General features: G+C 45.5%; 1 pseudogene; it reads left to right on the top strand.

Annotated features, from left to right (window-relative positions):
- The first annotated feature begins 2,541 nt into the window (after nt 1–2,541).
- LOC133905669 (uncharacterized) lies at nt 2,542–6,307 on the top strand (annotated as a pseudogene).
- Nucleotides 6,308–14,100: the final 7,793 nt, after the last annotated feature.

The raw sequence follows: 14,100 nt of genomic DNA, 5'->3' as shown, positions 1-14,100 counted from the left end.
TCCTGAAAGTATATAAAATTGTTTTTGAGTTTGAACCAATTTACTTTTATGAAATTTGTTTGTAGAAAAACTGTTCACAAATTATTCTCTTTTTTATTGAAATGTAGTAGCTAGATCTAATATTGTATTTGAATGGTTCTAGTTGTTTACAAAATTTGTTGAACACTCAATCTGAATTGTCTTAATCTATTTCTTAAATTGCTCACGAATACATTTTAATTTGCTTATTATTTTTTACAAAATTACTTATATAACTATATTTAAGAGGTAGTCGAACATATGATTTTTTTTATCAAATATTTTCTCTATATTTTGTCACGTATTGAAGTTGGTCACAGATAAATGTTACATGTCCATATTTAAAAAGGTCTAAAATAGAATAAAATGATCATGTTCAGATATTGTTTTTACTAAAAATAAGTGTATATGTTATAAATCTAAAGTATGCACGTAAAATTTTTAGATGAGTTCAATTTTTATTTTTTTTTGTAATATAGGGGCTCTGTTTTGTAACTCAAATCCTACCAGATTTAGGATCTATCTCAAGAGCAGGATCCACATTCAGCGTTTCGCTCACTTGATAGAGTTGTTAATGAATTTGGATTTGTTTGTTCCATCATAGCTGGATTCTGCGTTCAACGAACGGGGATAATCCATGAAACGAGCACCGCAGCTGATTTTGCAAAAAACAGTAGTGTTTCTTGCAGGAGCTTGGACATTTGGCGCCAACATTGCATGCGTACACGATGGCTCGAACTTTGCACCAAGATATAACTATTTAGCACCGCCATCTCGATCGAGAAGGAGAAAGAAAAGGAAAAGTAAGATTTGGAGTACAAAGATAAGCGAGTGTGTCGACTAAATGTATAGACGGAAATGGTTGATTTATGAGTATTTGAGGATGCATGGTAATAGCCGCAGAAAAGTTGCAGGTAGTTGTGATAATTAGAGTAGTTTTTTAGCTATTGTATTGTCAAAGGTAATGTAAATCTCTGAATTTCCGTCATTTAAACACAAGAATTTTAGATTACAGGTGTAATGGGCGTTGATTTGTGGAAGGAGGGTAGCGAAGATCGTAGTCTAAATAGGTCATAGAGCATGGTTTAGGGTCCTTGCGTCCCGTGGTGGCTGTTGTAAGGAGACGGGAAGATAGCGGCCTGTGACAGGAGGGGTAGAGTGTGGTACTGTTTATGTACCTACAAGTGGAGGGTGAGAGAGATAAAAGATGCCATGTTTATTTTCTTTCTTAATTCTAAAGAATACAATACCTCTTATTTTATAGATAGAACTTAACTACCAAATAAATTACAATCTCTTTTTTAATTTAAATTCAAATTATTCTTTATGATGATGATTTGATCTCGACGACACGTGGCGATGGCGGCTAGCCTTAGGGCGCCTACACCTTTCAGTGAAGATCTAAGGAAGTCCTAGCCCTAGCCATCGCCGCCTCTTTGTTGGGTCGGCCGAACAGGCTATGGCCTGACTCATGACACCAGCCGATTTAACATTGTTACATTTTTGGGAGCTTTCTGAAGCTTTGTTTGGTCAGATCGCGGCCGGAGCATACGTCGCCACGGGCTGTCGGAGAGGAACAGGCGGCGAGGGAAGCTGACGGCCGTACAAGGACCTGAACTCAATCCTCGAGAGCTTCTAGTGAGGAGAAGAAAATGGCTGCTCCTCCCCAAATTTTCTGGGCCAAATAGAAGTTTCAGTGCAAGCCTCCTACAGCCCGCTCGCCCGCTCTCGCCGCACCGCTCGACGCGACGAGGACCCCATACCGGACTCTGACCTCCGCGAGATTGATCTCTTCTGCTCTTTCCAGGTCGTAATTTGATCTGCATGACTGCGTAGTCTGTGCAATACTCACAGGATGTTTGTGGGAATGCCTGTACAGTCTTGTCATGAGCTTGTTTTTTTAGGGCATCTTGTCATGGGCCTGTTGATTCCGTGACGGATGCCTCGCAGGTGCTTGTATAAATGCAGTAGTGTAATGAGCTGGATATTCTGACTTTCAGGGACTGTTCAAGCATGAAGGGAAGGAGAGGTACGGTGTTCTGTACCAGCAGTGGCAGAAGAATGTGGCCAATTTCAGCATTGACGGGCATTACCGGTGTGAATGATTCCTTACCTATCAGATCAGTCTTTTAAATTGAGTTGGTATAGGATATTGGTCGTGACTCCAGTTAAACATGTGTGTACAGCAGACTCATTGAGATCTGAGCTAAGGGCGCCGACTCGTGAGTATAACGAGATGAGGTAGACTGCTGCACATCATAACAATTGGTATCCAAACCTAAGGACGGGTCAACCCAAAACGTCTACAGGGTCACACGGTGTGTGTGACGGGGAGATTATTGGGACCCAATGAGTGACAGGAGAGATTGTTAGATTTAGTCTTACATCAAAAATTAATGATAAAAAAGCATGACATAAAAGATGAAGGGTAACTTACCTATTAGGCTAATCTTTTTGATATCGTGGCTTTGGTTGGGCGACCCATTGAGACGCGAGCTGGAAGCGCCAGCTCATAGTTATAGCGAGCTGTGTCAGGCTGCTGCGCACCATAACAGCGGGAGCTGTGGGACTGTGCCCAGAACTGCTGGGAGAGGATTTTGGCGCATGAGGGGAAGTCCGCTTTTAGTTGCACGCAATGCAGTAAACCAGACGCTTGTTGCTACATCATTGGGTGGGTGCTGCTACATTTTGATGTGGATTTTTTAATCCCAAGGGTGATCAAAATTGATGCGTGGTTTCCCGATGTTTATGTTTAGGACTTAGTGCGGAGTACTTGGATTTCACCCCACAGACTGGAGGAGGTCCTCCAGGTGTAATCCTCAATCGCTTAAATCAGGTGCAAGTAATTTTGTATGGATAATTGGCTATGTGCTTTTTATGCGTGTGATATTCTTTTTAAGTGAAACTTGAAATACTTTCCTGTTTCTATTAGTGTGGTTGCTTGTTCGTATCAATTTTAAGATGAAACAATACCCAAGACTCGACATGAAAGAATCAAAGAAATGAAACATGGATTTAATCTTCCTGTCATACTTGTATTTGGTACAGACTCCGAATTCTCCTGTTGCCGTGGGAAGTTCTGGAGGAAGAAAGACGAGCAAGAGGATCATTCTGGCCTGACGAGGAGTTACACAGAACAGTCCTGAGGTATAGGTTTCCTTGTATTGGCATGTGTGTGACTGTGCGTTAATGAATTTGCTTGTGTTCTATGGATCAAAATACTCCAACTGTTCTTTTGGGATCCGAATTTACAATTTCTGAAATTACCTATAAAACTGACTAAACTAATCCAACTTAATGCAACCAATGGCATGAAAAGCCGAAAAGAAAGTACCACGCCACTAAAACTTTGAATTTTGAATAAAGACTAGATACATTTGCTCTTGTTTTATGGATCGAAATACACCAACTATATAGTTTGGTTTTCCTAAGAATTAGTGTATATAGAGCACCATGCAGTAGACAATTTGTAGATTTTAAGGTTTTCATTTTGTAATTAATTTTCATTGCTGAGTTCCAGATTAGTTTAGCTGGAATGGGATATGCACCGCTGAACATTCTTGGCATAATACAGGTATGTCACTTGTTTCTTACATCACCATTTTTATTTCCATAAAAAAAAAAAACTCAGCTCATTTCTTGACAAATACTTTCAGTCCCAGAAGACTGCAGAACTACTTCTAGATCTGAAGGTGAACAGTAATCTCTGTAGCCCGCAAGTTGCAGCTGTTGATACTGCAACTGCTATATGTGAGGTAACTATAATCTGAACTAAACATGAAGTTTAGTTAATTTTGTTCCCTTTTATTTGTACCTAATTTTGGCCTGCTCTATCTGATCCTGTGGAGTCAAGTGCAGGTCCGAGAGGCTGCATATTGCTTAGGTGCTGACTGTGTGCCTCGTTATGTGGAAAGGAAGAACTTGCTAGAACTGGAAATTGACGATGCCTTCCAAACGAAGCAAAAGGTTAGCTCTTCCCCAATTTCTATGATTTCTGCTAAGCGTCACACTATCTTTACTGGCATATGGATGATTCGAAGCTCTTTTATATGTCTTAAAATTCATTCTGAGCTTGTTGCTTGGAAACAGTGCATACTAAACTTGTTGCTTGGAAAACAATGTTTTGTGCATTTCATTAACGAATATTTCTTGGCTTTCTTTCTGCAGAGCTTTGGGGAAATAGTTCAATCTGGTTGGTTGGGCAGCATGGAGTACAGAACACTAGAGCGGTTATGGGCTCAGTCGAAGGATGTTTGGCAAGCCTTGCTAAATGAATTGCCTGATGATAGTACATCGGATAGAGTCCCTGTTGCCGTAGGACATCCTGCCATTCACCTAGCTCTAATCTGCCGGTGTCTCAATTTATCAACAATTGAGTACATGTCATCTTTTCATCTGGACGATGGCAGCATCGGTGTGATTGATTTCCTGGATGGGCCAAAAGGAAGAGGTATCATTCGGAAAATAATCTTACGATCGTACATTTAAAGAGTAGATCCAATTTATGATGTGACATCTTTCTGCCACACCAAGCAACTGGATGTGTCTGTTCGCATGATGCCAAGTGGTTATCAGTTCCAGAGAGTGACATGGGTTCATGTACCGAGATGAGAGATGAGACTGGCAGAAGTTGTTGCCGTCACACGTCAGCAATGTACGTGGAGGATGGTACTCAGATGCATGAGCATGACACATGTCTTCTTCCTGCCACATGTAGCTCTTCCCCCTGGAGCAGAACTGCACTCTACAAGCTACGGCAACCGTCGAGCCTTCGCCGAGTTTGATCCACTCCCTACGGTCCTACAACGGCAAGCTTAATGGATTCGGCACCACACCGGGTGTCCAGATACCAACACGATTCGTTGCCCGCCGCGGCCTCCGGCGACGGCCTCTACACCGGCCGGCCAAGAAGCACAGCCGCCGGGGAGTCCAACGATGCTATCCTCTTTATTGGCGGCCCGGCAGGCTGGCTCATCTGGCTGGCCGCCTTCCTAGGGGAGCTCGTTGCCTCTGCCATCCTCAGCCTCGTCTTCCCCTTCGCCGCCCTCGTCGGCGTGCTGCGCGCCGTTCCCGCGGTGGTCGCCTCCAACATCCGGCGTTGCTGCTGCCTGATTCCTATCACAATCGCGAGGTCGGCATGTTCCAGGTATATATTTGCATGACTATTACTCAATTCCCAATCCAAATCTTTTGGAGCTAGCATGGGAAAAAATTATCATTGAATTTTTTTACAACCCAAATTTTTTGTTTTTTTAATTCCCACCTAGAAGCGTACTAGTACACCACTACCGTTGTATCTTTGAACCATCGTTGTATCTTTGACCAGTGATGCTCTCTCATTTCTATATTATTATGTGTAGTTTTTATGTTAAATGATTTAGAGACAATTGATGTTATTTTCTAAAGAAATTGAGCTGTTTTTTTTTCTTCTGAATTTTTGATCGAAAAATTTGGCTATCGTCGATAAAACTTCAATAAATTCGAAAATCCTATTTATCGATGACTTTGATAAATTTCTGCTATCGGTAAATAAAACCCTGGAGCTAGCGTACCAATTCCTGCTGATTGATTTGCATCTCAAGAAACACTCGTTTTTGTAGATTAAAGCAGAGGCGATCTCTGTAAGTGGAATCACCATGGCATCAGCTACACGGCCATATATGCTAAGGTACAAGAGCGCCCCTGTCCGGCTGGCGCAATCTGCCCTGATGTGTGTGCCAATCACGCTGGGCATACGCAGTGAGAGCCAGAAGGCAACGCTCGAGGTGCTGCGCTATAGGGAAGGCCATGGCCGTCATCAGAGAACAGGGCTCATCAGAGTTCTGCTGCAGCCGAGAGCTGCGACAGTGCAGCTGCCCCAGGTGTACAAATCAGAGATCCTTGCGCAGACGACTCTTCCATGGACGAAGAGCCTGACGCGCGGTTTGCAATGGACAGTATGTGTGTGGGTGTCTTCCTCTGTCTACGCTGTCCTAGTTGTTCTTACCGTTTGTTGGGTCCGGCCCCCCGCGCGATCTGCGAGGAATAGGAGATTATCTGAGCTTCAGGGCAATGGAAAGACAGTTTCTGATTTGGGTAGAGGAGATTTTGGTGAGAGCCCAGGCACAGAATCATCTGAAGGTGTTACAGTGAATTGGAGGGAGAGGAGATGCAAGAGGAAGGCGCAGTTTCAGACTCAACATGGAGGCATTGCGGAGCTCAAGTTTGCTGAGGGTTCAGCTTCTGGTGTTGCAGAGGTGGAAACTTGTGAGGTCATTAATGATCCTTGAGACTACATTCCTGCCTAGTTCTGGATCACTGCTTAGTTTATTTTTCGGTTAAATTAATTAGGTGGAGGTGAATATTTAGTTCAATTAAATGAGTTTTGGGTCGACCCAATGAAAAAAAATTCCAAAACTTGCATCCCTATGCCTAATAGTTGGTATCTTGGACCAATTGATTTGATCAACGGAGTAACTATGAAATATATGTTTACTTAATCATAGTTAAGCCAACCTTTTATATATGATACTTAAATAGCTTCCATACGACATTACATACTATTATCTAAATGATAACAAAAACACGTCTTGATGGACAAACTGCACGGGCTTTATTGGAATTTGTGTTCCTTATTCATGTACCCCCCACATTTTAGTTGTTTAGGCGACTTACTCTGCAGGAAAGCTGTGGAGTGTCTCTTCCTTTGGTTACAGATGTTGCACCAAACAGTATGGAGTAGCATGTTTACAGGCCAGTATTTCTTATGTAAGACCATTCCCTCAGCAATATGTGTATTTTACACCCTTTCTGACCAGGGAATCATCTAGTTAGTATCATTTGCTTTCCTGCAATTATGTATTTTCTAGCCTTGTGTTTCTGTTCTTTTGTTGGGTAGGATGTAGACAGAGAACGACAACTGGTACTAAAAATTGTATAAGATGGGACCACTGTGTGCTTTAGGCAACTGCTATGTTACATAGGCCCTAATCTTATTCCAGGTACTGAAAATTGTATAAGATGGGGCCATTGTGTGCTCTAGGCAATTGATCTGCTAGATATTTCGTAATCTTATTACAGGTACTGAAAATTTTGTATGATGGGGGCTTTAGGCAACTGATCTGTAAGTCCTTGTACATGAATATTCAGTGGATTTCAGAAAGTAGATGACAAAATAGTGTGCTGACCACTATAGAATCATGTTATTATGGAAGCTTCTTCATTGCCCTAAACTAGGACCAAGTGGGCTCATGGTTAGAATCAGAAGATGTTGATCCTATAATGTTTTTGAGAATTCGAAAACAGATATTAATGGATATAAATTGTCAATCGTATAGAAAATATAAATAAACATCGAATCATATGAAGCACTATCTTCTTTCCCTGAATTTTGCTTTGACATAGCCAAATTTTGAGTTGGCAAGTTATAGTACGCATGCCAAACACACCCTAGGCGTGGATGAACAGGAGTAGTCTTTTCAACAGGGGTCAAACTGAATAAATTGATAATTTGCCACCGAAAATATTGATCATTTGATTATGATACCATTCATGTCAATGAAACGTGAGATTATCTGAATCAATGACTATGAGTCATAGAAGCAAATAAGCAAAGCCACTTCTTGATGGTGGCAAAAAATCAATTGGCTAAGATATGCATTAATTTCGAGTTGAGGTAGCATATTTCGATTGAACAAGTGAGTGTGGTGCATTTCTATTTTGGTGACAAATAAATACTCCCTTTTTTTTCCTTTTTATAGAGCATATTAGAATTTGAAAAATCTTCAAAAGTATACATTGATCATTAATTTCTCTTACAATATATTATCAATTGCTATAAAATTAATATCGTATTAAAAGATCTGTGAAATATGAATATATCGATATAACTTTTATTATTTCATACACTAAACATGCATATAATTTGACTTATGAAGTTTGATTTTTTTTTTCCAAATCCTAATACTATATCCTATGAGTTTATCGAGTTTATGAACAGAATTTAGTCTTTGAGTCTCTCAAAAAGAAAATAGAAGCGGCATTAAGAAACTCATAGGGTTTAATTTATTTTACTTTTGAATTTGAGTTTAAGAATGTCGTACTATTAAGAGGGATGCATTTTGATAGTCTTGCTAGTATCTCAGTGCTCAAAGTATCTTGTTAAAACCAAATTTTGAGAGACACAATCGCTCACGGACACTGGGAAAAAGGGTAGAGTTGTCTGAGCCTGGAGTCTCTGGGTTAGCCCAGAAACTCCGGATTCTGTTAGTGTTGCGGAGTCTCCGAGTAAGACTCCGAGAGAAGGTCTCTGTCTGACTTTAAGTCTGAGCTCGGAGTTTCCGGGTTAGCCCGGATACTCCAGACTGTGTAAAGTGTTCCGGAGTCTTCGAGAGAGAGTCTCTATCTCGCTTCAAAGCCTGAGCTCGGAGTCTCCGGGTTAGCCCAGATACTCTGGATGCTATCAGTATCCCGGAGTGGGAGACTCCGAGAAAGAGTCTCTATCTGCCGAGGGTGCTAAAGCCGGAGTCTCCGAGTTGGTCCGGAGTCTCCGAGTCCTAATGCTTTCGGACCCTCCGGGCATCCTCCGAACTAGTTTCTTAGCTGTTTTTCTCAAGTGTTACTCGGAGTCTCCGGGTGAACCCGGATACTCCGAGTTAGTGTAACGGCTAGTTCTGACAAGTTAGGTGCGTGTGTTTTTGTGCTACTCGAAGTCTCCAGGTGAACCCGGATACTCTGGGTCTGTCTGAAAAGCACAATATCGACTAGTTTTTGGGGGAAGGGTATAAATACCTCTTCACCCCCTCCATTCAATGCTGCTGAGCTACATGTGAACCAACCTTTTAAAGAGCATTCAACAGCCCTCCCAAACCCCTCTAGTGCTTGATCTTTGCAAGATTTGAGAGTTAGGGTTTAGGGAGTGAAATCTAGAGCAAGAGAGCAAAAGCAAACCTTTGAGCATTTGAGTTCTTGCCTAGCTGCGATCTGCGTTCTTTACTCTTGAAGCTTGGTGCTTCTAGACGGCAAGAGGTCACCCGTAGAGCACCTAATCTTTGTGGAGTGCCACGGGAAGTTTGTATTACCCGTGATTTGAGTAAGAACCCTAGCTCGATCTTTGTGGTTGCTTGGGTGAGGATAGAGTTTAAAAAGACCCGGCTCTTTGTGAGCTCCTCAACGGAGACGTAAGCACTTCTTTGTGAGGTGACCGAACTTTGAGAACAAATCTTGTCTCCATTTACTTTCTTACACTTTACTCGTTCAAATTGATATTTGAGGATTTGTCTCCATATTGTTGTTTGTGAGTATTTGAGTGCATGTTGTTGTTAAAAGAAGCATATACATCTTATAGAGTATGTGGTAACTTGTAGACAATATTAGACTTGCTTAGATTTACTTTGATTTTGAGTTCCTGTGTAGTTCGGATAATCTGGGTGAACTCGGATACTCCGGAACCTAGAGTATCCGGATTGAGCCGGAGTCTTCGGACACTGTCTGATCCGCTGCAAAGTTTTAATTTTCAGAAATAACTATTCACCCCCCTCTAGTTGATATCAAGTACTTTCAAAAATCGATGCAATTTTTTTTTTCTAAAAAATGGGAATCGCTGCAACTCAATGAGTTATGCTACAATTGTATGATGGAATCGAGGCAACTTGATGAATTATTGCTACTACAATTGTATGGATGTAATTGATCAATCAAAAATTCAAAATTTATCAGAATCAGCATGTCAAAACTGGCTCGAAACTCACCTTGTGTAGGAGCACTGCGGCGGCGAGAGGTGCATGTCATCGCCGTGCTTGCGAGCATCGAGCAGCAACACGTTGGCCCTCGTTAACTCGTGCTCCACTGAGAAGGTCGGCGGTCTCCTTACCCGCCGAGGGTTGGGGCTGGGAGTGGGAAGGGGAAGGGAGGAGAGAGGCGAGGAGAGATTTGACGGAGGCGGATGAGCCCACAGGGGGCTCGTAAAGCACCGCTGCAAGGGAGTCGTGGAGTAGCGAGGCGATGCGAAGGAGAGCTAGTACTACCTAAGAACTGTTGCACAAAGCTAAAACCGAATGGAGCAACATGTTGTGATCTAGTTAGTAGTGGTACCTAGAAGCATCAGAGGCAGCAATAGCGTCCTACATGCCAGGTTCGGTGCTCTGAGGGAAGAACTCCATGGTCTCCTTCCTCCTCTCTACCTCCTCGCCCTCCACTCTAGGCAGCAAGCTCATTGTCATTGACGCCCTCTGTGTCTTGATTTCACCTACAACAAAACTAAAACAGAATCAACGAGTCAAAAATTCCAGGCAAAGACATCAGAAAGTCGTGAAAGTTCACCTCTAAGATCCAAAACCCGTCTCAGATCTCACATGAAATCCCCACAAAACTGAAATCTTTTTGCAGCAACAGAGCCGCAAACAACAAAATTTGCAATTCTTCCCCACAAACCAAAAGAAAAAAAAATCAATCAGTTGTCAACAGTAAAATTCGGATGAAACCGCCAGCGCCGCTGTTCACCTTTGATACCGAGGTCGAGCTCTGCCGTTGCGGCACCGTTTTGCGGACAAAGCAGCTGAGGAGGCTACAAACCACAGCGAAGCTGGTGGTCCTCTCCTCGGGCCTCATGGATGGCCCCATCTCTCCCTCCAGTCGATGTCTCACCTCTCTCCACCTCCTCGAAACAAATGTCAACCCGCCTTCAACTCCATAACCGAATCCACACCCAACTTGTGATGTTCTTGGAGCGTCGGTGGGTAACCTCTCTCTCCCTGGTCTTGTGTGCAAGATGCGAGCGTGACCTCTTTGCGTGAGCATGCCTCGCCCCCACGCGTTTAGAGCGCCGTAGGGAAGCCTCACGGTGGTGACGTGGGACAAGGCAAACTAGAAGGTTTGAGCACATGCCTACGCCCTCCATATCCTGTGAGTGGTCGCGCAAGTGGGAGGGAACAGGAGCGGTTCATGTGGAGAGGTGACGTGGGGACAGGAGGTTGGGTGGAGCGGGAAGACGGGAGCCACCGGGCAGAGCGCTGGCCATGGAGGCGGAGGACTCGTCATTGTCGAGGGCGAGGCCGAGGTTGCGAAGGCGGTGGATGATGCAGTTGATGGAGGTGGTAGGGGCCGGGACTGGGGGAGACTATACTAGGTCAGAGGGTGCCCACTTCTGTTGCTGGGTGCAGGTGGGGCAGTGCGGTTACCGCTGGAGGAGGACGAGGCCAAGGCCGAGGTGGCTCTGAATGGGGAGTGCCGTGGATTAGGAGGGAGCGAGCGAGGAGAAGGCAATGTGGCTTGAGGAGGGGATTAGGGGAGGGGAGATGTGGGGCGGTGATTATGGCATCGGTGCTCATTTAACATGAGGTGGGTCGTTGACAAAGGAGCGAAACGGGAATTGGATCCGAATAAAAAAAATCACAAGTCATTTTTTTAAGTAGGACAGATAGTGCAACAAGGAAAAAAGCACTCATTATACATTTTTTTGACTCATCATACTGTTATGGGTGATTTGTTTAATGTCAGCTAGATGGTTTATATCGGTGACACCGGAACCAGGGGTCCCCGAGTCCCGAGGCCAGATCAGCAGGTTGCCACGTGGCGCCCTCCCGTGGGGATTATCCCCGTGAGGTACGAGAAGACCAAGTCCCGGGAGAGGGTGCTTGGGGCCATGAACAGTGGTCCCCGAGTACCCGAGTTCCCCGATGACCCGAGAAGGCCAAGTCCCAGGAGAGGGTACTTGGGCCATGAACAGTGGTCCCCGAGTACCCGAGTTCCCTGATGACCCGAGAAGACCAAGTACTGGGAAGAGAGTGCTCGGGGCTGCGAATAGTGGCCCCCAAGCACTCAAGTCCCCCGACAATAAGAAAAGCCAAGTACCGGGAAGAGGGTGCTTGGGGCTGCGAACAGTGGCCCTCGAGCACCCGAGTCCCCCGAGGACCCAAGGAAAGTCAGTTCCAGGAGAGAGTGCTCGGGGCCATGAACAGTGTCCCTCGAGCACTCGGTTTCCTGAGGACCCGAACAACCAGTTCCGGGAGAGAGTGCTCGGGGCCGTGAACAGTGGTCCCCGAGCACTCGGTTCCCCAAGGACCAAGAAAGGGCATATCTGGGAGAGAGTGCTTGGGACAGCGAACAGTAGCCTCCGAGCACTCGGTTCCCCGAGGGCCTGAGAAGTCCTTCGTCGGTGGCCCCCACAGAGGTCCAACGGTGAGGTGTCAACCGGTGAGAGGCCTGATGCTGCATTTAAGAGGGCGCGTGGCCTGTCACTTCTAACTGCTCCCTCCATGCTTTCGGTCAGTCCCTGCCACGGCCTGGCAGGGAGGCGTGGGGACATTTAATGCACGGGTCCCATCGCGGGATATCCGGCGCGCCTCGGGATAACATCGCGAAGCCCAAGGCGCCCCGCCTGCTGACCTGCTGTGTCAGGCTTGCTTTGATCGGGCGGGCACGCCGGGCTGCTCGGTGGCTGCCCGGTGGGCCCTCCCTGCGGCGCCCGTTGAAGAACGGCATGATGACGAACAAGACCGGACGAGGGCGCGTTTTCAACCCTCCCCGTCACCTCACGTAGCAACCCATGATGGTTGCTTTCCATTTATGGCGCCTTGGAACTCGCACCAACCCTTTCTGGGCATGCTACCGCCCCGACAGGTATATATGCCGGGCGGGCTCGCCAAAGAACGACACGGGACAGTAGCCAAGTGAAGCACAGAAGAGAGACCAGTTCAGACGAGATCGAATCCTCGGCAACTGGCGACAAGCACAGAAGCTTAAATAGGCTGAAGAACAAGGAGCACGGAGCTCTAGACTAGACAAATATTCTTGTAACCCAGCAAGCACCCCGAGAAACATTCTCAGAACATTTATAGCATACACACAGGAGTAGGGTGTTACGCTCAGTGCGGCCCGAACCTGTCTAAAAATCCCCTGAGCATTTACTACTTCCTGCATCCGATCCTTCCATTCCACCTGCATCTCATTTACGCCCATTTATTTCACCCGCAAAACGGATTCAGAATCACCCCCCGGTCGAATCTCAAAGGGGGTCCCTCCGGATCCCTGCTTGAGGAGTTCACCCTCCGACAGCTTACGTGGGTCTACTTTTGTTACCTCGAGATAGTTCTTATTGAGATGGCTTGAACATGGAACATACTTTTGTGTGAAAATGGAATAAGTTACTAGGTCCTCGGTGTTTTTCTTCTCTTAAGGGTTGTTCAATTTTTTTTAAATAACTAGGGGTTTCCCTATTTCGTGATAAGTAATTGTGCTAGTGGTGGTGGCGACACATTGTAGACATAAAAGAGAGACGGTCCTGAGAGGGGTACTTGCAAGCAAGGAATGAGATACAAGAGGTTTAAATGAGACAAAGATTCATTGAATCGAAGACAAGGTTTCTTAAGGGTACTCGTAGTGTTGCATGATCTGCATTTGAAGTGTTAGCAAGAGCAACAACGGAGCAGCCTCGACTTCCTCTTACTCTTGGTGGATCACTCAGCCATGGTGGTTAGCATCTCCAACACTGGTTCCGCCGGGGTATCAGTTTTTAGAATGACTTTGTATCATCATATGTATGAATACAGATGGTAGCATCAGGTGCATTTTGGTAAATGCTGCTTGCAGTTTATGTGTGCAAGAACAATAGCAGCTGTACGAATGGTGTGCTAGCGAATTGATACGGATGTGTATTGATCGGTGCTAAAGAAAAGTCATTTTTTGTGCGAACCTGTCGTCACTCATTTCAGGGCGGACCTACTGTTCGTGCTAAGGGGCTCTAGCACAGGATTGGTCTAAATGACCCACACCCCTCCCCTCTACCCCATGGTCTAGTACCAAGTGCCCCTCTACCGACCTTGCCCATGCGTGTTCAACATTGATTCCCCGACGGTGGCATCACCCCGCACTGATTCACGGCCTCTCCAAGTCCTCATCGACCCTAGGCGTGTGCTCCCAGCTCCCAGCGACATCACTCGGCAGGGCGGCAGGTGGAAGATCCCATCGCTCCAGCGGCCTGGCCCCTCGGCCTCCCCAACCCCAAAGTCCCTAGAGCTAGAGACCAGACCCCAGTCGGCCAGTCCCCAGCGAGCAGTCCCCAGTCGGCCAGTCCCCAGCGAGCACTCCTGCTCGATGCTCTGCTCT

The sequence above is a fragment of the Phragmites australis genome, chromosome 23 (assembly GCF_958298935.1).
Source record: "Phragmites australis chromosome 23, lpPhrAust1.1, whole genome shotgun sequence".
Taxonomy (NCBI): domain Eukaryota; kingdom Viridiplantae; phylum Streptophyta; class Magnoliopsida; order Poales; family Poaceae; genus Phragmites; species Phragmites australis.
Note: the sequence above shows the minus strand (reverse complement) of the source record. Positions and strands in the feature narration are given on the sequence as shown.